The sequence below is a fragment of the Macrotis lagotis genome, chromosome 6, assembly GCF_037893015.1.
Source record: "Macrotis lagotis isolate mMagLag1 chromosome 6, bilby.v1.9.chrom.fasta, whole genome shotgun sequence".
In the NCBI taxonomy this organism is placed as follows: Eukaryota; Metazoa; Chordata; class Mammalia; order Peramelemorphia; family Peramelidae; genus Macrotis; species Macrotis lagotis.
In genome coordinates, this window is record NC_133663.1 from 202,858,640 (window position 1) to 202,884,551 (window position 25,912).

A 25,912-nucleotide genomic window follows, 5' to 3' on the forward strand; every position below is an offset into this window, starting at 1 on the left:
TTAATAAACATTATTATCTTAATGTCTCTTCCACTTTTCTGATTACTCTAAATATTCTAAATATTTATTGGCCATAAAATATGTCATTATATTATAAGTCAGTATTAAGTTATGAACACAGTCTTCTTGGTAAGTGGGGCTAAATTGTTAAACATTTAAAGGAGAATGAATTTTTTTCAGGATAACAAGTAAATTAAAAGGTCCTTTCTATGGCACATCAAATGGCACCCAGATGGATTTGAAAAATTAAGCCTCTACTAAATAGGGAACAATTAATTTTTCTTGAATCTAATTGAATAGATAGCATTTCATGAATTTTATGAAACAACTCTTATCTTCCTTCTTTATTCATTGCAATAATTAAATTATGCATAACAAAAGAAAAACTCAGCATACAGGTGGAAATCAGACTTTCCTTTATATTTCAAGATCAAATTTCCCCTCTATACTCATTCCAAATTCATTGAGAACAAGTCCTATCTACAAATGAATTTCATTTCCTATTCAAATAATCTTTCTCAAATTCTTAAAGATACTATACACTATATAGTATTTTTGCTTAGGTTATATTTAATAAATGTTAACAATACAAAGGTATGTTTCTTTTTAACATCTTTTGCTAGTATTTATTCATATGTACATGAACCATGAACATGATCAAATATCCTCAGGTTGTAGGAGTAATGAGTAAATTAAAGCAACTATGACATATCACCTCACACCTATCAGATTGTCTAAGATGGCTAAAGGGAAAACAATAAACACTGGAAAGGTTGGGAGAGAATTGGAACATCAATGCATTGTTAGTGGATATGTGAATTAATCCAATCATTCTGGGGAGCAATATGGAACTATACCCAAAGAGCAATAAAACTGAGCATACCTTTTGATCCAGCAATTCCATTGCTAGGCCTGTATCCAGAGGAAATCATAAAAATTGAGAAAAGTTCAAATTGTTCAAACATATTCATAGCAGCTCTTTTTATAGTGGCAAAGAATTGTACAAAGGGGATGCCCATCACCTGGGGAGTGACTGAACAAGTTATGGTATGTGAATGTTATGGAGTAGCATTGTTCTTTGAGAAACCACAAGCAGCCTTACTCTAGAAAAGCATGGAAAGAATTATAAGAACTGATGATGAGGAAGGGAAGAGAAAGAAGAAAATTTTGTATACACTCAGTATTGTGAGTTTGGAAGGTCATGCTTTTTAAAATCTGAGTTCTGATCAAGTTGTCTTGGAAAAATCTGTTAAATGGAGAGTTGGTGCTAAATTTACAAGAGTACTAATCATTTAATAAATAAAAAAATTGACAAAAGTAAAAAAAATCAAAGAATTTGCTTGGCTCTCTTCTAGAGTTGCTTTCCCAGATCACTTCAACACAAGTTCTTTTTTCCAGTTTTCTTCCTAACTACCACTGTTTTGTTAACTCAATTTTTTCATTTCTTTGTTCCAATTGTATATCATTGAGAGGGACAAATGAAAAAACAGTTTATGTAACAATTAATTTTTGAGCTCCTCCTCAACCTTTTTCTCCCCTCCCTTTTCTTCCTCCCCTCCCTCCTTTCTCCTCTGTCTCCTTTTTTTTGCCTTTCCTCTCACCTTCCTTCCCTCTCTCATCCCCATCCTTCATCTGTCTCCCTTCCTCAGTCTAGACTGAGGTGCCTAACTGAGAAAGCCACAGAGTCCACTGAGGTGGACATCCTGGCTGTGCCTGTGCATGTTCTCCAAAATGGCCACGCATTTATATTTTCTATAGCCCTTTAGCAAAATCTTTTCTTAAATTGAATCTCCTGGATTATAATGAATTATATTGTAAGAAATGCAGACCTACATGATATTCTAAGAACTGCAAGTGACAGTTGATTTCTATGGGTTCAACTAAAAAGTACAAATATAGGTTTGAAGAGTAGCTCCCTAAGAAAGAACTTAATATATCTGCTTCCTTCCCTTCTCTCACATAAAATATAAGCCCATTGAGCTCATGGTCTGTTTCAAAGAGAATATTTCTTTCCATGGAATTTAGTATAGTTCTTGGTACATAGTAGTTGGTTGATAAATTATTATTGATTGATTGATTTTTGAACACCAATGTGCTTCTTAATAAAAAAAAAGAAACAAGGTAAAAACATGAAATGATTTTGTGCAAAACTAAGTAGATTTATTAATGATGCCACTGACTATAAGTGGTACACTTCATACTCAAAGTACACAACTGTTATACTACATTTAGATATATAACTTCATGTACTTATAATGAATCGAGACTGAGTTATTTACTATTTATTCTTTATTTATTTGTATGCAGGGTCTTTCTTAGAAGTGTCTACCAATCAAGAAAAAGGTAACCCACATAAAAGGAGTTCAGTTCCCTCAACTTAGCATTTTAATACCAGGATAGTCACAATAATTTAATCTACTTTGCAACTGTGGTACAAAATATTGTGCTTAGGAAAGGTGTAGAAGGGGTAGAATGAGTTATTCAAACCCCCATCATAGTCATTTAAGCATCTCTGATTGTAATTAAAAAGGGGAGAACATTGTCCTATCAGATGTTACCTTCCCCAGTTAAAACTCTTTTCTTTATCAAAGTGATAAAATGTATGGCGAAGAACATGAGCATCTCTTGTTCTCTTTGTTCACAGAATTGCAATTAAGATCATAATGCGCCTTGTATGAAACTCATTGAATGTTAAATGTTGTGCCCCTGTGTTGTGCTAATTACTGTATCAGTCATTTCAGATGATAGTGTTGGAAATTATTGAAGAAAGTTTAAATCAAAATTCACTTCAAAATGTTCATGCAGTGAACAATTTACTGTTCTTCAGCTATTAAGATGCTGAAAATTGTCACTCTAGAAAACTAAATACCAAGCCCTGCAAAACAAATTAATCTGAAGCTTTGTCTCAACAATTACTATCTATTATCCATCATCCCTGGAGTTTTATGTTTAGCCAGTTGTTAATCCAAATACTGTAATAATGTTCAGATCTCAATACAGGAGATATGTAAAATATATGTTCTTTGAATATATTGGAAAAGGAGGTGTTCCTGATGATAAGATAGCTTTACTTTATTTATTTAAAACCTCTGAAAAGTTAGGAAGTCATGCAGTATCTTTATTCTATCAATGTAATTTCAGCATTGTTTGCCATTATTTGTTGCAGGTATGGAGAATTAGTACTATTAAGGTACAGAAATGAGAGATGGAACAATTCAAGGAACTATAGTTAGGCATGAGTTGCTAGAGTAGTAGAATTTGTAAATGGTCACAGAGTGTAAGAAAACTGGAAAGTGAAGAGAGGATAATATTATAAATAGCTTTAAATGCCAAAGAAAGGAATTTATGCTTGTTCCTCACTGGTCACGAGTCAGATGTGAACTGTAGTACAGTTTAGGAAAATCACCTAGGCAGTTGATAGATTAGAATGGGGGGAATCTTTGAGAAATGTTTTTGAGAAGACTATTGAAACAGTACAAATGAGACTTGATCCTTTTCTTTTCAATACATTTGTTCATATTCTTTGACCACCCACCCATCGGATGGGGATGGCTCCAGTTCCTATATATTTGCATCATTTAAATTTTTTTTTCTTCAATATCAGATCTTAGAGTTGTTTGAAACAAATATACCCCCACAGTTAATGATTCTTTTTTAATTCTAGACATATTAATTTTATTTCTGCTTAAACTTTTCAAATTTAAATAGTTCAATTGAACAATAAATTCTTCTTGAACATCAGTCAGCATTGTTGGTCCTTCAAAAACTGATCAATGGTGATCAAAGTCCCTGCTGGATTTCTGAAGCAATGAATAACTGAATAGAGTTTAGGGATGGATTGAAATAAAGAGTTGCAAGCTTAAAGTCAGTAAGATAAATATGTAATAGAATGAGAAAGTAACTATTCTCCAACTAATGGAGAGAAGCAGTTGGATCAGTGTTTCTATAGTACTATGAAGAGAGTTTCAACACAACTCAAACTGTCTATTTGAAGTCAATAGCCTTAGCAGTATCCTGGGTGACTTTTATATCTATCTAGGTTACATCAGCATCTTGAGGTTGCAATTTACTTGTGTGGTATGAGGGGATGGAAAAATTGCTACCAATCATCTCTAAAGAAAAGAATGATTTACCTTAAGGCAGGCACATTACTGAAATAGAAACTATTAAGGGGGGGGATCTAATTAAATTGATGGTAAGGAGGGAAAATAATAGATTTTTAAGAGATAGTGATTTGTGGATATTTTGATTTGAAGGATGGTAATTGATTTCAAAAATGTTAAACTAAGTATAAGGAAGAATAGTTCTGAGAAGAATAGATTGGCATTTTTCCCCAGTGAATGTGAGGTTGAGTGCAGGGCAGATAAATAAATAAGTCTTTATCATGAGGATGTGTATTGCCTTTATGACTGATAACATATTGGTCCTGGGATAGAGGCAGTCTTTAGTAAAGTTGGAATATAACTTCTTGAGTTCAGGAAAATAAGAATGTTTCTGCAGTTGTTTTATAGTCTTTCTTACCAGGTCTCTCTTCATTACTTTCATATCTTAGAATTGTTAAATTTCAAAAGGATTTTTGTGTTCATATAATTTAGTATTATTTGACCCCAGATAGACTAGTATTTGTTCCTTCCTCCAGCATTCCACTGCAGTGGTTTTCAGTACCTTCAGTGCAGAAATTTGGAATTGGATAGATTAGAGATTCTGTATAAGATAAGGGGGGGAACTCATATTATCATGTTTATTAGTTTTAATAAATCAGGGCATCCTGAAGTAAAAAAAAAAAAAGTTTTATTAGTGTTCAATTGTCTGTGTACCAGCACAACAGTCAGTAAATTGATTTCTTCTAGGCTGCTCCGTTTTCAGAGGTTACAATAAAGCTCCAAAAAGGAGAAGTGACTCATTCCATATCATACAAATAAAAAGTGTTAGATACAAGTTTCTAAAATAAAATCTCTTAAATTCTAATCTATTGTTCAGTCCAAGAGCCACATTATTTTGATATGTGACTAATATAGAGTCTGCTCTAATTATTTTTTCACCCTTGTCGTAGAATTTAAAAAGATAAAACACCAATCAGATGACTATTGTAAATAAATGATCTACTGAAAACAAATTCATATAATGAGTTCTCTGTGTATCTAATTGAGTAGGAAATAGGGATTCAAATCTTAGTCTTCTGCCTCCAAGGTCTTTTATACCCCTTAATTTAATTCCCCACTTCAGCCTGTCTTCTCTATGCAGGTTCTGAACCATATGATAGACACACACACATATTTAATAAACTCCAGTTACTTCCTATCATCTCCATGACTTAAAGTCCTTCACAACCTGGCCTCCTTCTATCTTTCCAGTGTCCTCTCAAGTAGTATGCAATCTAGTGAAGCTGCTTTCCTTGCTTTTGTCATACAAGACACTCTCCTGACCACAGTGTTTGAATCTTCTTTGTACATAGTTCTGTTTATGCTGTCTCCCCACCTTATACTGTGAGCCCCTTGAATGTCTTTTTTCTTGATATACCCATCCTTTAGCAGAGTAACTTATACACAGTAGAAACTAATAAATGTTTACTTACTAATGTACCACACTTACTATTTGATATGATCTTGAACCAGTCCCTTAATCTTTATCTAAAAGGAAGAAGTGATGGTCTCTAAAATTACTTTCCACATTAAATAATATAGTACCATATTCCTATGATCTAAATGTACAATGATTTTTATTTTAACCTTACACATTTCAAAACGATTCTGTAATTTGTCGGTTTGCTAATGAGAAGGTTAATGAGAAGTACATTTGAACTTTGAAAATTTCTCAACTGTCTATTTTCATATTTTATTTTTGAAATCTTAAAGATACTGCACTTATGAAATATTTTTATTAACAAATGTTTATTTAGTACCCACTACATACAGAAAGTTAAAAACTATGACAGAAACAAAAAAGTTAATTGATAGCACAAAAATTTAACATACAAAATATCAGTTAATATTTATGGACCATCATTATTTGCAAGACATACGAAATAATCCTTCCCCTCAGTGGTCTTATGTGGTACATACAAGATATAACATGTATGAAGAAAAATGAAGGCAAAGTTACACTACTAAGTACAGTAGGGAAAGATCTTAATTCAGAATTGACCCCTTAATTATAATTTTATTACTTATTTTTAGTTATATGTAAAGATAATTTTCAAACTTCATTTTTGTAAAGATTTCTTCCCATCACCCTTTCCTTGCCTAACCCTTGATAGCAAGTAATCTGATACAGGTTACACATATAATTGTGATACACATATTTCCACATTAATCATTCTGTGAAAGAAAAATAAAAATGAAAAGGGTAAAACTATGAGAAGAAAAAAAAAGCAAGAAGCAAATCTGAAATGGTGAAAATAGTATGCTTTGATCTGAATTCAGATTTTAGAGTTCTTTCTCTGGAAGTGAATGTCATTTTAGGTCACAAGTATTTTAGAATTGACTTTGATTACTGTATTGTTGGAAAGAGCTAAGTATATCATGTTTGATTGTTAAGGTATAAGATATAAGATATTCTCCTGGCTCTGCTTAATTCACTCAGTATCACTTCATCTAAGTTCAGGTTTTTCAAAATCTGCCTTTGATATAGAGCAATAAAATTCACAACTTATTCTTTCCCCAAATGAAAGACGTCCCCTTAATTTCTAATTCTTTGCCACCACAGAGAGAGCTCCACTTAATTCTCTTGTACATGTGGGGTTTTCCCCCTATTTTATAATGTCTGATACAAACCTAACAGTGGTTTTACAAGATCAGAGAGTAGGCAAAGTTTTATTGCCCTTTGGGCATAGCTCCAAATTGCTCTCTAAGAATGCTTGTATCAGTTCACAACTCCATCAACAATGTATTAGTGACTCAGTTTTCCACCTCTCCTCCAATATTTGTCATTTTCCTTTTCTTTAATATTAGCCAATCTAATAGGTGTGAGGTGATAAATCAGAGTTCTTTTTATGCATTTCTCTATGTATTAGTGATTTAGATCCATTTTCAATATAATTATAGATAGCTTTAATTTCTTCATCTATAAGTATCTGTTCATATTATTTTATCATTTACCAATTAGGGAATAATTTGTATTATTATAAATTTGATTTGTTTCTCAATATATTTTAGAAATGAGGCCTTTATCAGAAACATTGATGGTAAAAATAGTTTATCAGTTTTTTGCTTTCCTTCTAATCTTGGTTGTATAGGTTTTGTTTGTGCAAAATCTTTTCAATTTAATGTAATCAAAATTATCCATTTTGCATTTCAAAACGTTCTCTATCTTTTCTTCAATCATTAAGTCTCCATAGATCTGACAGTAAATGATTCTTTGCTTTTTAATTTAATTTATGATATCACAATTTACATATTAATCATCTACCCACTTTGACATCTTTGTATTGGGTATGAGTTGTTTGTCTATGCCTAGTTTCTGTCATACTATTTTTCCATTTGTTCAGTAGTTCTTGTCAAATAGTAAATTCTTATTCCAGAAGTTAGAGTCCTTAGGATCATCAAACAGTAGGTTAGAATATTTATTTTCTGCTATGTCTAACCTTTCCCACTGATCCATCACTCTATTTCTTAGATAGTTCCAAAAAGAGATGATAATAACTGCTACTTTATAATAAAATTTTAGATCTGGAATGACTAGGTAACTTTACTTCACATTTTTTACATTAATTCATCTGATATTCATTTTTTAATGTTTAAAATAAATTTATTTATTTTTGAATTTTACAATTTCCCCCCAAATCTCATTTCCCTCCTCCCATACCCCACAGAAGACAGTCTGTTAGTCTTTACATTGTTTCTATGCTATACATTGATCTAAATTGAATGTGTTGAGAAAGAAAGTATATCCTTATGAAAAAAATAGGCTATAAGAGATAGCAAGGTTACATGATAAGATAATTTTTTTTTAATTAAAGGTAATAATATTTGGTCTTTGTTCAAACTCCACAATTCTTTCTCTGGATACAGATGACATTGTCCATTGCAGATACCCTAAAATCGTACCTGATTGTTGGACTTATGAAATGAGCAAGTCCATTAAGGTTGTTCATCAACCCCATGTTTCTGTTATGGTGTACAATTCATCTGTTCATCTCCTTAGCATCAGTTCATGCAAATCGCTTCAGGCTTCTCTGAATTCCCATCCCTCCTGCTTTCTAATAGAACAATAATGCACATAATGTACATATACCACAATTTGTTCAGCAGTTCCCCAATTGATGGATGTTCACTCAGTTTCCAATTCTTTGCTGCCACAAATAGAACTGCTATGAATATTTTTGTGCAAGTGATGTTTTTAACCTTTTTCATGATCGCTCCAGGGTTTAGACCCGGTAGTGATATTGCTCAATCAAAGAGGATGCATATTTTTATTGCCCTTTGGATGTACTTCCAAATTTCTCTCCAGAAAGGTTGGGTGAATTCACAGCTGAACCAACAGTGCATTAGTGACCCAGATTTTCCGTATCCCTTCCACCTTGATCGTTGTCCATTCTGGTCCTATTGGACAATCTGAGAGGTGTGAGGTAGTATCTCAGAGATGCTTTAATTTGCATTTCACCTGTAAGCAATGATTTAGAGCAATTTTTCACATGACTATGGATAGCTTTGATTTCTTCATCTATAAATTGCCTGTGCATATCCTTTTACCATTTTTCAATTGGAGAAAGGCTCATTTGATATTCTTGATCTTATGTTCTTTCACATAAGTATTGCTATCATTTTTTCTAGCTCTATAAAATATGTTTGGAGGTTGTTTGATTGGTATTGCACTGGATAAGTGGATGAATTTAGGCAAAATTGCCATTTTTATTATAGTGGATCAGCCTACCAATGAACAATTGATAGGTTTCCAATGGTTTAATCTGATTTTATTTATATGAAAAGGTAATTATATTTAAATACTACCTTGGCATATTTTATGTTTTCAACTCTTTATTTTGGGATCTTTTTTTCCTTAGTTTTTTTTTTTTTTTGGCAAGGCAATGGGGTTAAGTGACTTGCCCAAGGCCACACAGCTAGGTAATTATTAAGTGCCTGAGACCAGATTTGAACCCAGGTACTCCTAACTCCAGGGCCAGTGCTCTATCCACTGGGCCACCTAGTGGCCCCTTCAACTCTTTATTTTGAATGGAATTTATGAGGGTCTATTTAATATTTTTTAATTTAATTTTCTAAAATTCTCTAAGTGTATCTTCATATAATCTGCAAACAGTGATAGTTTTGACTATTGACTATTCTAATTTCTTTTTCTTCTCTTATTGCTAAAGTTAACCTAGTACAATATTGAATAATAGTGGTGATGATAGGCATTTTCACCCCTGATCTTACTGGGACAGCTTCTGTTTATATTCATTGCATATGATCCTGTTTATCATTTTAGATAGATAATGCTTATCATTATAAGGAAAATGTCATCTATCACTATGTATCTAGTGTTTTTATTTAATTTTTAAATTTTTAGTTTTTGCAAGGCAATGGAGTTAAGTGACTTGCCCATGGTCACACAGCTAGGTAATTATTAAGTGTCTGAGGCTGAATTTGAACTCAGGTTCTCCTGACTCCAGGGCTGGTGCTCTGTCCACTGCATCACCAAGCTGACCCTACTATCTAGTTTTTTTTTTAATAGAAATCGATACTGTGTCTTGTCAATATTTTTTCAGCATCTACTGAGATAATTATATGATTTTTTGTTAGTTTTGTTATTCCTATGATCAATTGTGCTGATTGCTTTCTCAATTTGGACAAACTCAGCATTCCTTGTATAAATTTCACCTTATCATATTGTATTATGCTGGTAATAACACTTTACTCTCCAATAATATTTTATTTAAAATTTTTACATTAATACTCATTAGAGAAATGGATCTATAGTTTCCTTTATCTTTTCTGGTTCTTCCTAGGTTAAGGTATCGGTATCAAATTTGTGTTATGAAAGGAATTTGTTTGCACTTCTTCACTTATATTTGGAAATGACATGTTATTGCAACTAAGTGTTATTTAAATGTTTTTTTATTTAAATGCTGTTATTTAAATTTTTAAGAATTTACTTATGCATCTATCTGACTCTGAAGACATTTTTTTAAGGTTTTTGTAAGGCAAATGGGGTTAAGTGGCTTGCCCAAGGCCACACAGCTAATTATTAAGTGCCTGAGGCTGGATTTGAACTCAGGTACTCCTGACTACAGGACTGGGTGCTCTATCCACTGCACCACCTAGACAGCCCTTAGAAACATTTTCTTACAGAGCTCATTGAGGACTTGTTCAATCACTTTTTTCTGAAATGTATTATTTATGTATTTTATTCTCTCTTCTGCTTATCTGGGGTATTTACATTTTTATAAATATTCATCTATTTTTACTTAGGTTGTCAGATTTATTGCAAATAGTTGGACATCATAACTCTGAATTACTGAATTAATTTGCAGTTAATTAGTGGTGAATTCCCACTTTCATGTTTGATAATGAAAATTTGATTTTCTTTTTTTAAAATTAAAGTAACCAAAGGTCTATCAATTTTGTTAGTTTTTGTATAATACCAACTCTCTTTTATTTATTAATTCAATAATTTTCTTAGTTCAGTTTTATTAGTCTGTCCATTGATTTTCATGATTTCTAATTTTTTGTTTAATTGGGCAGTTTTAATGTGTTCTTTTTTTAGCTTTTTAAATTGTATGCCCAATTCAATCATCTCTTCTTTTTCTAATTTATCATGTATGTGTGTAGAGATACAAAATTTCCCCTAGCAACTTCATTCCATACTTTGGAATGTTGTCTTATTATTGTCATACTTGTGGAAGAAATTATTGTTCCTTTGATTTGTTGTTTGACCCATTCATTCTTTCAAATTAATTTCCAATTAAATTTTAGTCTATGTTTATTGTATCATGATCTGGAAAGGATGAATTCAGTATTTCTGCATTTCAACTTTTGATTGTAAGATTTTTATTGCCTAATACATTGTTATTTTCTGTGTCAGTGTCACAGGGAAGACAATATATTACTTTCTATCCCCATTTAATTTTCTCCAGAGGTCTATCATACTTAACTTTTCTACGATTCTATAATCTCTGTGACTTCTTTGCTTTTTATTTTGTGCTTAGATTTATCTAATCCTGAGAGAGGTAGGTTGAGATCCTTTATTATTATAGTATTATTGTTCATTTCTTCCATTTCTCACTTAACTTCATTTGGTGAAATATATGTGTCCTTGCTATATATCTGTGTGCGTGTATGTGTATAGATATATATGTATATATCTAAACACACATATATATCCTTAGTATTAGTGTCTTTGGGTAAGATATAGTTCCTTCCTTATCTCTTTCAATTAGGTCTATTTTTTCTTTTGCTTTATCTAAGATTAGCAGTGCTATGTTTGTAAATGTAGAATCTATATCAGATTGCTTTTGGTCAGGGGAGAGGGGAGAGAAAGGAGGGAAGAAGCAAAATATAAAATTTGAAACCTTGCCAAAAATGATTAGTTAAAAACTACCATTTCATGTAGTTGAAAAAACAAATATAAAGAATATTTAAAAAATTAGGATTGCTACCAATGCTTTTTTTAAATTTTAGCCAAAGCATGATATATTCTTTTGCAATTTTTTACCTTTTCATTGTGTATATCTCTGTTTCAAATGTATTTTTGTGAACAACATACGGCATTCTGTTTTGTTTTTTTGCAAGGCAGTGGGGTTAAGAGACTTACTCAAATGCTCACACAACTAGGTAATTATTAAATGTCTGTGGTCGGATTTGAACTCAGATCCTCCTGACTCCAGGGCCAGTTCTCCATCCACTATGCCATCTAGCTGCCCCAGTATTCTGGTTTTTATTTGTTAGCTGTTTGTGCTTTATGGGAAACTTCATAGCATTCACATTCAGTTATAATTACTAATTTGGTATTTCCCTCCATCTTATTTTTCCTCTTTTATACTATTTTTTTCTCTCCTTTCACCTTATTCCTTCTCACCAGTGGTCTGCTTTTGCCCACCATTTCCCTCAATCTTCTTTTTTTTTTCCTGTCTCACCCATTTTTCTTTCCCCTTTGCACTGCTTCATTTGCCATCTCTTCTATCTGTAAATGTTTGCTTTCATTCCCCTTTCCCTGCTTATTTCCCTGTATAGTCAAATAAACTTCTAAACCCAATGAGGAGGTTATATTATTCCCATTTTGAGCCCAATCTGTTTAGAAAATGATTCAATCGGTGCTCACACTCTCACTTCTTTCCCTTTACTATAATAGGCCCGTTGTTCCTCTTCATGTGTCTTTATTATTTCTCCCCCTTTTCTCTCGGTATAATCTGTTTGTTTCATCTTATTTTTTTTAATTCAGGAAATCATAATCATTGTAAACACACACTTCTCTATAATAATACTCTTTTCAACTGTCATAATAGAAATACAGTTCTCAAGAGTTGCAAATTATTATAGTCCCATTTAGGGATTCAAATAATGTTGTCTTATTAACTATCATTTTTTCCCTTACCCTTTACCTTTTTATGCAATTCTCAAGACATGAATTTGAAGATTGAATTTTCTACTCAGCTCTGGTCTTTTTATCAGGAAAGTTTGAAAATTTCCTATTTCAGTGAAATTTCATCTTTACCCATGAAAGAGTATGCTGAATTTTTTCAGAATACTTACTTCTTGGTAATTCATGTTCCTGTGTCATCTGAAATGTCATATTCCAGGTCGTCTCTCTGATCATTTAATGCTGATGCTGCTAAATCTTGTATAATCTTAATTTTGGCTCCCTTGGTATTTGAGTTGTTTCTTTCTGGTTGCTTGAAGTATTTTCTCCTTGATCTGATAAATTTGGAATTTGACAGAATATACCTTGGAATTTTTATTCTGGGATCTTTTTTTGGGATATGATCAGTAGATGCTTTCAAGGACTATTTTACCCTCTTGTTCTAGCATAATAGGGCAGTTTCCTTTTGTCATTATAGGGCAAACTTTTATCAACCATGACTTTTTGATAGACCAATAATTTATAAATCATCTCGCCTATGTTCCATGTCAGTCATTTCTTTCTATGAGGTAATTTGCATTTTTAAAATTTTTCCAGTCTTCTGATTTTTTGATGGATTCTTGTTCTGTTATAGAGCTATCAATTTACACTTGCTCAATTCTAAATTTAAAGATTTACTTTTTCCAGTTAGCTTTTGTATCTCCTTTTCAAGTTGATCAATTCTGCTTTTAAAATAGTTTTCTTTTTGAATTTAGTCATTTCTACTTTTAAAATTGTTGCTTCCTTTTCCAAGTTTTCATATTTATCCTGCATGACTATCATTTCTTTTCCTAATTTTTCTTCTACATTTCTGATTTAGTTATTTAAAACCTTTTTGAACTCTTACGAGAGGACATTTTGGATTTAATAATTCATAACAGCCTTTGAAGTTTCATGTATAGGCATTTTATCACCGCTTTCCTCTTCAAAAATGGCATTTTGATTGTCCCTTTTGCCATAGTTGCTTTCTATGGGCACTGGGAGTTACTGACTTTCTGTACTTGGACCTCAGGTGATGGTGACTTATTCCCTTCATTTAAGTATCCCTTTCCAGTCCTGCCTATTTTATCAAGTCTTTTAGTGAGTTCTGTCAATCCATAACAGCTTAATTTAAGTTATTTCAGAGTGATGCTAGAAAAAGTTCAAAGAATTTCCTAGTTTCTCTCTACCATCTTGGCTCTGGACACTGAATTGTATTTAAGGTAATGTAATGATATATATTATCAATAGCTAGCTCCATCTCCATAATTTGTTCTCCTTGTTCTACTAACTCCACTCTATACTTGTTAATTTAAATCTTTATATATGACTATTACAATTCTTACTTTGTTGTGGTATATTAAAGCTGCATTTTATTCACATACCACATGTTTTTCCAGTAATTTCCCAAATGATGGCCACTTTTATCAGCCTGTTCTTTGATTTGGGAAGGAAAAAAAATATTGCTAGTAATGTTTTGCATATGTAATCCCTTTCCCCTCTTCTTGACTTTCTTGTCTAATATTAGTTTATCTGAGTGAAAGAAGAGGTAAATTTTAGTGATTTAAGGCTGATCCAATTTATAATTTCACAATTAGTTCACTAACATGCCAGTATTCCTTGCTGTCTGCCCCTTTTGCTACCTGTCATCAATCTGAGAGTGATGGTTATGATTTCAGAGTTCAAACAATTTTTTTAATATTTGGTTTTAATTCCTCTATGTATTTATTCACAACAAACAAAAACAAACAAAAGCCCTACTTTTTTGATATCAGAGACTTCAAAGCAATCTAGTCAAATACCCACCTAAACAAGAATCCCCTGTGTAAAATCCTAATACATGGTCATGCAACATTTGCTTGAAGATTTCTAGAGAGAAGGCACTCGCTAACTTCCCCAAAGAATCATAAGTACCTAAGAAAAAAATAATACACAAAAGAGATGCTTCCAAAAATTCTCACATATTTCCTGCTTCAGCAGAAAATCTGCGGAATATTGTCAAAACAAATTATGTCTATTTCTCCCTGTGATAATCCTGGAATAATAAAAAAAAGTTCTCCATCATAATTCAAATTGGAATTCTGGTATTCTCCAAGGAATTTTATTTTCCTATATGCATAACTTTTCTTTTTGTAGTTTTTATAGGTAAACAATAAAATATTAAATATACACATAAATAGTTCAAGTAAGATTTCTCTATATTTTGCTACTACAATTTATTGGCAAAATATAATAAACTTGATCATTTATGGAGTTTTACTTTGCTACTTAAATGAAACTAAATTTAAAAATTAATTTTAATTTCTAGAATTTTCTAAGAAAAAGCTATATTTTGTTTAAAATGAAATAATTATTTTTCTTCTTTACAAATGCTTTTTGTTTCAACATTTTAGTAGATAAAATTTTAAATGTAATATCAAATTATTACAGAGTTGATGGACATACTTTATCTCTAATCTTCAAGTAAAGCCAACTAAGTACTTCCAAATTACAAATAATGATTGCTTTGAATTATTATGGGACAAGTTCATTCATTCTTATGCATAATTTTGACAGATGTTAGAGTTCCAATTTTTCAAATGTTTTTCAACATATCTTGAGATGATTGTGTGATTCTTATTGTTGTGGCAAATTATATTTGTTATTTTCTTAATATTAAAATTAACTTGAATTCCTGGTACAAAGAAGCTGGTGTTTGTGTATAAAGTTTTTATGATGCTATAACTTCTTTAATAATATTATATTTGCAATCTTACCCTAGAGAAAAATGGGAAGAAAGGGATGGGATAAGGGTGAATAGGGGGACAGAAGGGAAAAATAGGTGATAGAAGAGAGGGAAGATTGTGGGAGAGAGTATTCAGATACAACAACTTTTGGATAGGGACAAGATGAAAGCAGAGAGAGAATAGAATAAATGAGAGTGGGGAGGAATAGAGTGGAAGGAAATACAGCTACTAATAGCAACTGTGGGAAAAATATTGAAACAACTTCTCTGGTGGACTTATGATAAAGAAGGCAACTCAACCTGGAGACAGAGTCATTGGAATCTGAACACAGATTGAAGATCATTCTTTTTCTCTATCACCATTCTTGAGGTTTCTCCTCTTCTTGGGGGGAGAGGGCAGTTTATGTTTACTCTTATAACAAGATTATTATAATAATATAAAATAAATAAACCAAAAAATATTCTATTTAACATTTTCATGAATATTTGTCAGACATATTGTCATATTCTCAATTTACCCCCCCCATGTTAGCTGGATATATTTGTATCATAGAAAATATTTGGAAAGATATTTTCTTAACTTATGTGCAAAAAATTATACAATATCAGAATTTTATTCTTCTTTAAATATTTGTTAGAATTAATTTGTAAATTCATTGATACTTTCTCCCTTTCCAGGATTTATTTTTTTTACTTATTCAATTGTTTTCCTTCTGACACTAGGTTAAATATATGATCTATTTCTTTTCCTACTAATATGAATATTTTATAATTTCTGATGTTGACCTATTTATTTTAAATTTATCCATAAATTTAAAATTTTAAATCTTATGCTTTTCTTATTTGCCATAGATTCTATTTTTTAATTTAATATTGGCAGATCTTTTTTTAAAAATTTTTTACCAAACTAGCTAATAATATTTTCATTTTACTACATTAAAAAACTTGTGCTCACTTTTCTTTATTACCTCAATTGATTCTTTCCAAACTATTTTGTTCATCTCTTTCTTGATTTTTCAGAATTTCTGTTGTGATGTTCAGTTGTGGTTTTTTGATTTCTGGATTTTCTTGGTCAAATGAATTATCTGTAAAAAACCTCTTACTTTGTCACCTAGTAGACACTATGTAAGTGATTGTTTTCTTTTCTTTCTCCAATTTTTAGTTTCATTTCCAATGAACTAATCTGTTGCTAACCTTTATTAATGAATATGATCAGAAATATAAAATTTCTTCTAAGTACTGACAGTCAAGTTAATGATGCCTGAATCCAAATCAGGCCTCAATGTTTATCTAGGGAAAATTATTTAATACCCAGTTGTCTCATTTTTCTTGTCAGTAAAATGAGGTTTAAAAAGGACCTACCTCCTGAGGGTATTGTGAGGAACAAATGAGATAAGACTTGTAAAGTTCTTAGCACAATTACTTATATTAAATTTTCTGCTTTCCTGTCTTTGCAATTTTTTTGAGGCATTAAGAACTGCCCATTTCAACTTGATAACATCTCATTTATCACACCACCATTTTCTCTCCTATGACACTTCCACCACACGAGTGTAGGCACTCAAAACCTTAAGCTTCACAATAGCCTGTTAGTAAATTTGCCTTTCCCAGGTCTTCCTACTTAAGGTAGGAAGAATTTTTAGTGACTTAAGAGTCCCTAAAGTAACTTAAGTCACTAAAATTTTAAGTCACTAAAGATATTTTCCTAAAGCTCATGTCCAATTTTATTATTTTCCAACTTAACTGTCTCCTGTTTACTTCTTCTACCTTCATGATAAAATACAATATCATCTATTTGGCATTCATAGTTCTTTATAATTTAACTCTCCTAGCTTCCAATCTTTCTACACCTTACTCCCTTACAAATATTCTCTAATCTAGTGACACTGGCTTATTTCTTAAATAAGACATTTCATCTCTTAGCTTCAAGTATTTTCTCTGCCTGTTTCCTTCTCTGCTTAGATTACTGATCTTCCTGACATCAAGTCCCTATTAAATCCGCATTTCTATGGAAGGTTTTTCTGAACTCTCAATTTAATACCTCCCATCTGTTAAATTCTGCTTCATCCTGTTTATAGTTTCATTTTTATATATTTGTATACTGTTGCTCACCTTAGATTTTAAGTTTTCTGAGAGCTAGAAAAGGCAAAAGTAGACCTTTTACATTCCCAACACTTAGTATAGACCCAACATTGGCACATAGTAGATGCTTATTGCTTCACATTTTTTGATTCATATATGCATTGAAAATAGAATTTGTTAGCTGTCCCTTTAAATTCATTTAATCCATTTGAACTTTAATATCAAAACAAACAGGCAAGGCACTAAAAATGAGGGGGTAAAATACATTCTAATTTCATATATTTTCCTTAAATACACACATTGTGTGATGATCATTAGTAGTGGAATTAATCTATGACCTTGTTGTCCATTAGCATTCATATTGACTATTTTGAAAACTCTAATTTAGGGAGAATATTTACATATCTGAAATATTGAGTTAATTCCATTTTTAAATTTAGGCTACAATTTTTGTAATGAAAGTACTATCTATGATAATTTCCAATTTATTCTGTATATGTTCAATATGTACATAGTTGCTTCCATGTAGACTTCTCCAAAAGACTGTAATCTCCTTGAGAGCTGAGACATTTTTCCTGGGTTTTTTTGGTTTTCATTATTTAGCACAGTGAATATTTAATGCTGATTAATTTGATAACTGAAATTTTATGTTGCTTTATATTGATTTTGTCAAAACTAAAAAAAAGGTAGAATGGCAAATAAAATACTATTCTCAAAATCAGGAAGGTTTGGGTTCAAGTCTACCTTTGACATTTACAGTTTTAGGATCTTAGTTCATCATTTATTCTTGATGTGCCTCAGACTGCTCTTTAGGAATGATCTACTAAGTCACAGATAGGTTGTACTTTGCAGTAATAGGGGAGGGAGGAAATTCTTCTGCTGAAAATTTCCCAAACTAATGAAATTCATATTTCATCATAAATGAGCATACCCTGAGGTATTTACTTGGTCCTTTATAAATGCTGATTTTTTTAACTTGAAATTATATAGGAAAGGAAGCAAGTCATTGAGATGTAAGATATAAAATATGACATATAACTGAAATTCAAACCTGAAAAACAAAGATAACTAAGGGATTTTAGTCACTCATAGACATCATTTCTTCTAGTATCCTAAATTAGTTTTCATGATTTTCCTGAAGCTAAAGGTTAGCAATTTCAAATAAAATACAAAATGTTGGCAAAATGCATATTAATAATGAAAAAGGCTATTGGAATTTCAGCAATCAATTTTATTGTCAGGAAAATCAAACTGACAAAAACAGAAGTGATATATTATTGAAACTATAATCCCTAAGAGTCCTTGATGTTCCTCCACTAAAAGAAGTCATTTTATTATGTGCCCCAAATGTTAATAAGGTATCCTCACCACTATTAATGTTTTAAGCAAAGGGAAAAATGGTTAATAGTTTTGTAAAAGGTTGCTTTATTTTGTTATCTTGGTGATGGTTATGTTGATAGTATAAGAATTTATATTTTTATTTCTCCTATGTTAAACTGATATATGATATTGTACTATAAAAATGTCCAGATTAAGATCTCTTGCCCCATATTAAGAGGAAAAGTCCTAACGGTGAAGTGAAGTCTGAAGAAAATGAAGATACTGGACTCCTAAGCAATGAAGAGTGAAGAATCATTTAATGGGAACAAAAGAAGAATGAAGAGCAGACTTCACTTCACCGTTAGAACTTTTCCTCTTAATATGAGGCAAGAGATCCTAATTCTGGACCTTTTTGTAATGCAATATGCCTAATACTTCAAACTATAGTCTCATGTTAAAAACTACATTGTTGACTAGCACCCAAAAATGGAAGAATGAAATTTCTTAAACTCTTCTAGGTTTTTCTCAGAAATGACATTAACCAAGCCTCTAAACAGATTTTGGAGTGAAAGGAACCAGAAAAGAACAAATTTTCCAGCAAGATTCTACATGGGAATGGCTTGATCGTATCAAGGGCAAGAGTAGCAACCCAGTGCACAGGCAGCAGAGCAAAAGCAAAGACTAACCTGCTGTAGGAAAGATCTCTAGCAGAGGCACTTGAAGTTTGAATTTGGCTGTGAAGCAGGTAGTCTGAGAGAGTCCCAGCTTCAGTGACTAGGAGCCCCAGTCATTCAACCCAGTTGAACTATATTTTCCAACCCAGACAGAGAGCTCCTGGTGCTACAAGTGACTGGGCTGCTGTCCTTCCTGCACAGACAGCCAAGAGACAGCCCCAGGTATTCCCACTGTTCCCAGTGGCCCAGGATGTGGGCTACTGGCATTCCCCAGAACAGATAGTCTAGAAAGAGAGCCTATGGCATTCCTAACATTGGTTCACTGAACAACTCCCTGGAGTTCCTACCATCAATGATCCCAAGTCAGTAAGTGTGCCTCTAGGGTTCTCAACATTAAAGGTCTGTGAGTGAATCAATTTCCCAACACAAAATCCTTGGAGAAGTGTCCAGTAACAAATCCCAAAATGAGGAATATATGTCAAAAATAAGCAGGGTATATTGAAAGCTACCTAGGAGATAGGAATGGGCAAAACATTGTAACAGAAAAGGACAGCAGAAGGGGTTTCAGAGAATATATAATGATCTCCAATCCAGAAAAAGTTCTTGAAAAGGCTAAAAAATGAATTTGAAAATCAAATGGGAACACAAATGCAAAAGAAATGAACATCTTGAAACAAAAGGTGACAGAAGAAAACAAATCCTTTAAAAATATAATTAAGCAAATGCCAAAAGAAAATATTTCCTTCAAAAATACAGTTGGGCCAAGAGAAAAAGTTAAAAACTCCCTTAAAAATAGAATTAACCAAATGGAAAAGGAGATGCAAAAGCTAACTGAAGGAAAAAACCTCATTGAAGAATAGGCTGGGACTAATGGAAACTAATGACTACATGAGACACCAAGAATCAGTTAAACAAAATTCAAAAAATGAAAAAAGGAGAAGAAAATGTAAAATGTCTCAGTAAAACAACTGAAAATAGTTCCAGGATAGATAATTTAAATATGATTGGACCAAGTGAAATCTATGATAAAAAAGTCTGAATAACATTTTTGGGAAAATAATCAAGGAAAACTGCCCTGATATCCTGAAATCAGAGGGCAAAATAGTCATTGAAAGAATTCATAGATCACCTCCTGAAAGGAATCCCAAAATGAAAACACCCAGAAATACTGTAGTCAAATTCTAGAATTATAAGGTCAAGGACAAAATCCTGCAAGCAGCCATAAAGGAGTAACTCAAATACCAAGTACCACAGTCAGAATTTCACAGAATATGACTGCATCAACATTAAATGATCAAAGGGCCTGGAATATGATATTCTGGAGGTCATGGAAACTTGGATTGCAACCAGTTATCAAATATCCAGCAAAATTGAGCATACTCTTTCAGGGTAAAAGATGGACATTTAATGAAATAGGTGAATTTCAAACTTTCCTGATGACCAAATTGGAACAGAAAATTTGATCTTCAAATTGGAGACTCAAGAAATAGAAGAAATGATGAATAAGGGAAGAGAAAAAAGATCTCCCTTCAATAAGATTAAACTAGTTACATCCCCTATATGGGGGAAAGATTCTCAGAATTTTTGTTAGAGGGAATATACTTAAGTTGAAGGTATGGAACTAAGTTGATTTTGATGGAATTTTTTTTTAAATTAAGACATTAAAAAAGAGGAGATTGTAATGAGATGGGTGGAAGGGGGAAGCAGATTGAGGGTATATTACATTACTTGAAGAGGCACAAAGGATCTATTACAACAGAATGAAAATAAAGGAGGGGGTGATAATTCCTTGAGTCTTAGTTTCATACTCTTCAGGTATTAGGAGGGAAAAGGAAGGAGGAAGGGAAGGTGAAACTGATAGAAGAGGGAAAGCCTGAGAGAGGTGATATTCAGAAGCAAAACACTATTGAGGAGGAATTGGAAAAAAGGAGGGAAAAATACAAGTAGAGGGAAGACAAAATGGAGGGTAATAAGGAGTGGGCAACTGTAATTGTGAATATGAATAGGATAAACTATTACATAAAATAAGAGGAAGTAGCAGAGTGGATTTAAAAACAGAATCCTACAATATGCTGTTTTCAAGAAACACATTTGAAGCAGAGAGATACACACAGAGTAAAGAAAAAAGGCTAAAGTAGAATATATTATTCTTCAGCTAAAGTTAAAAAAGGGATATCAACGCTTATCTCAGACAAAGAAATTACAAAATTAGATCCAATTAAAAGGGACAAAGAAATAATATCTTCCTAAAAGCATCATTGACAATGAGGTTATTTCAATATTAAACATGTATGCCTTGAATGCTATAGCATCTGAATTCTTACAGAAAAAAACGAAATGAATTATGAGGAAGACATAGACAGCAAAACTATGCTGGTGGAGGCCCTCAACCTCCCTGTCTCAGAATTAGGTAAATTTGACCAAAAATAAGCAAGAAGGAATTTAAAGAAGTGCGTAGTATGTTTGATGGCTAGTTATAATAAACCCCTGGAGAATGCAAATAGAAAGGAGTATTCCCTTTTTTGGTGATACATGGCACCCATACAAAAAATGACCATGTCTTAAGGGCATAAAATCCTCAAAAACCAAATGCAGAAAGACAGAAATATTACATGGATCCTTTTCAGATCATGAATCAATAAAAATCATGTGAAATAAAGAAACTTGGAGAGTTAGACCTAAAATTAATTGGAAACCCAATTTTAAAGAATTGAATAGGTCTCATAGAATCAAGGAAGTCATTCTGTGATAGAAGTTCCATCACCCCTTCCCTGTCAGATCCACAACCATCAAGGAAATGAGACTCTTTCTCTACCTTATTATCTTTCAGGATACTAGGACTATGCCTGCTTTCTACAGGCTTCCTGATCACAATAAATGTAATGAATTTAAACAGGCCATAAAGACTACCAACCATCCTGGTCTGATCTCTATAAAGAAAATCTCCCACATAGTTGTTTCAATGCCATTTCAGATAATGAGACTGATGCTGTTTCTTTGGATGGTGGTTTAGTCTATGAAGCAGTCTGGCCCCCCACAATCTGAAACCCATTCTTGCTGAGACTATGGTAATAGATCCACTGTTTCAGGAATTTGCTGTTACTGCTGTGAATAAGGAATTTGATTTCCAGATCAAGGACCTCAAAGGCAAGAAGTCCTGGGCAGGTCAGCCTAGTAAATTCATGCCCATGAAAACAATTTATGCTCTTGGTTTGTTGGACTGGGTAGGACCACCAAAACCTATAGAGGATATTCTGGACAATGTATTCTCTGGCAGTTGTTTTGTGCTTTGGGCAGGAATCTTCAATTGTTTTATTTGTGTGCTGTAAAAGGAAGTGCCATGTGTGCCAGCTCATACTACTATTTTGGCTAGACAGGAGTTTCCCATTGTCTGCAGGAGGGTTCTAGTGATGTGACTTTTGTCAAGCACACAATCATGACAGAACCTTCAAGCCAAGACTGCAAGAGAAAATTATGAGGACTGTGTTCTGAGGATCAATACAGAGACAACAACCTGGCCAAGATTCCTGCTCATGATGTACTGGTCTGAAATGTGAATGGCATGGAGAATCTGATCTGAGATGTCCCCTCCATTGTATAGGAAAATTTTGGCAAGGTAAAGTCAGAGAAATTCAATTTATTTATATCACATCTCAGAAAAGACTTGCTATTTAAGAAAACTTCTAAAAGGCTTTTAAAGGTCCCTCCAAAAATGGACTAAGGATTGTACTTGCATACCAATTCATCCAGGCCATTAAGCCTATGAAAGGTTGTGACATAGACAAGTTTCATTCCTTAGGGTGAAGATGAAGTGGTGCACAATTAAAGATGATGAAAACAAAAATATGTGACAAATGGAGTGTATACAATAAAGGAGTCATTCTATGTGAGGTGAGAGAAAATGTGGAAGAATGCATTGTTCTTTTACATCATGAATGTTTAAATTGCCCTATTTCATTGAGGGGCCATTTTTCCTTCTGAGAAATTATTTTCAGTTTTGCATCCTTCTTTGTCTTCTAGAATATCTTATTCCAGGACCTCTGATCCTTCAATGGAGAAGTTGCTAAGTCCTGTGCAATCTTTCCTGTGATTCCGCTAAATTTCAATTGTTTTTTTTTTTCTATCTGCTTGCAGTATCTACTCTGAGGAGTAGATTACAATTTGTATTTCAGTTTGAGGCTTCACATGTAGGTAGTTTGACATTGTTTTCATCTTCTGAGTTAGTGTTTTGATCTCCCCTACTCTATAGTAATTTTCTTTAGGGTTTTCTTTTTCTCATTTTCTAGCCTATATTATGATTTTAAAGATTGAGGTCTGCTCCTGGGGTGCAAGGTGTTCTGTCCCAAATTTCTTGTGAAGAGTAGGGTGGAAGGATTCTGGTCCCTGACTATTTGTATGTGTTAGCTAGTGGTTTATAACTGTGCTGGCATCCCCTGGCTCAATCTAGCTAGTGAATAGGCCTAGGAGACCTGACCATTAGTCTAGCAGATTCATTGTTGGCCTGCTGTACCTCTTGCCTGCTAAACAGGGATCCTTAATTTCTTATCCATGTTGCAGATAGGAACCTCCTGCTGGTTTTCCTAGACACCACCTGCATTGTCCTTTTACATTAAATAAGACAGACCTCTTCTGCAGCCCTTTAAAGATATCTTGGACCAGAATTTTTTTCTTTTTGTTGTTTTGTTGGTTTTTGTCACTCTAGAATTAATTTTGAGGTTTGATATAAAGTTGTTCTGAGGGAAATTGGAAAGAACGCAGACAACTTCCTGCCTTTTCTCTGTCATCTTGACTCTGCCTTGCACAATGAACTGAGGAGAATGAGTAAAAGTATAGGTAGATGTTGAAACAATGGTCAACGAGTTTATGTCATTGGGACAGAGCAAGGTCTCAGTAAGAGAAGATGAAAGGAGTGGGACAACAAATATTGTTTGATGAAAATAAATTACTGTTGTGGAGCAGACAACAATTTTAGGGTATCTATGGTGAAGAACACCCTCTGTATCCAGAAAAAGAACTGTGTAGTTTAAACAAAGACCAAAGATTATTACCTTCAATCTTTTTTTTTTTTTGCAAGGCAAATGGGGTTAAGTGGCTTACCCAAGGCCACACAGCTAGGTAATTATTAAGTGTCTGAAACCAGCTTTGAACCCAGGTACTCCTGACTCCAGGGCCAGTGCTTTATCCACTGCGCCACCTAGCTGCCCCTACCTTCAATCTTTAATAGAATTTGCCTTGTGTACTAAATAACTTTGCTATCTCTAATATTTTATTTCTTCCTCAAGGTTATTTTTTTTCTCTCAACACATTCAGTTTTGATCTATATATAACATGGAAACAATGTAAAGATTATCAGATTGCCTTCTATGGGGGGAGAGGAGAAGGAAGGGAGAGTGGGTGAAAAAATTGTAAAATTTAAGACCTTATTAAAATTATAGCGAGAAACTACTATTGTATATAATTGGAAAATAAATAAAATATTTATACAATAAAAATATCTCAAGCTGAAAATTTAGTTCATGCTGTCTTTTATTGCTTCTATCACTCAAGAAACTGTTCAGAGACTTGATTAACATTGTTTTTGAAGGAAGCTGAGGAGAGATAGCTTATCTCTACCATCTTGGCACTGCTGCTAAAATAATTCTTTCAATGAGTATTTGGAGTCTTTTTCATTCTAAGGTTGTGCTCAGTTGTTTCAGGAGTGTCTAACTCTCCACAATCTCATTTTGGTGTAATCCTGGTAAAGATACTGGAGTGACTTATTTCCTTCTCCAGATCCATTTATAGATAATAAGTAAACACCAACTGATATAAGTGACTTACCCAGGGTCACACAGCTGATTAAAGTTTGAGGCTAGATTTGAACTCATGAGGATAAGTTTTCCTGTCTTCAAGTCCAAAATTCTATCCACTTGGCCATGTAGTTGCCCCCATCTGTGTTATTTAGCATTTCCTTTTTATGTAGGAAATAAATGTCTCAAATACAATTCATATTGTACAGTAAGTTCCTTTCTGCTTATTTAGGGAGACCTAGATATATAGATCAGAATATAAAGAAATATTTCTCAGAGTAGAGGAAAACCAAGTGAGAAAATTTAAAAAATATTTATCAAACGATTGGTTCCACTGTGATTGAACATCACATAAAATATAAGTATTCATTTAGAGTCAGAAAGATCCCTTGATGGAGAATACAGTGAGCACAGTGTTCCTACTCCTTTGGACTGAGCCAGAATTATCAATGTTAGACATGTACAAAGTAAATATTGCAGTAAATCTTAGATCAATTATTAAAATAAAAAAGTGTTAAGTCATATTAATGATTATACTTGTTTACATTTTATCAGTACTATATTTCTAAGTACATTGAAAGTTTTTTATCTCTCATTTTAAAAGTTTCTGAATGTTTTGTATTGTGTTCTTATCTAACAAATTAAAGCAGAATTTCAATACATATATTTCAGTTTTATAATAAATTATATTTTACAACTCAGTACTTAATACTTGATTCCTAAATTATTAGCAAGGCATAATACAAGAGTTAATATAATATCTGAAATGTGGACAAACTATTTTCCTATCA

General features: G+C 32.7%; 1 long non-coding RNA gene and 1 pseudogene across 1 annotated transcript in view; both read left to right on the forward strand.

The window, feature by feature from the left end:
• The window catches only part of LOC141491974 (uncharacterized), a 134,849-nt gene that overhangs the window by 43,864 nt on the left and 65,073 nt on the right, over nucleotides 1-25,912 (forward strand). The gene's annotated exons all lie outside the window — the stretch shown is intronic.
• Nucleotides 22,175-23,313, forward strand: LOC141491531 (serotransferrin-like; annotated as a pseudogene).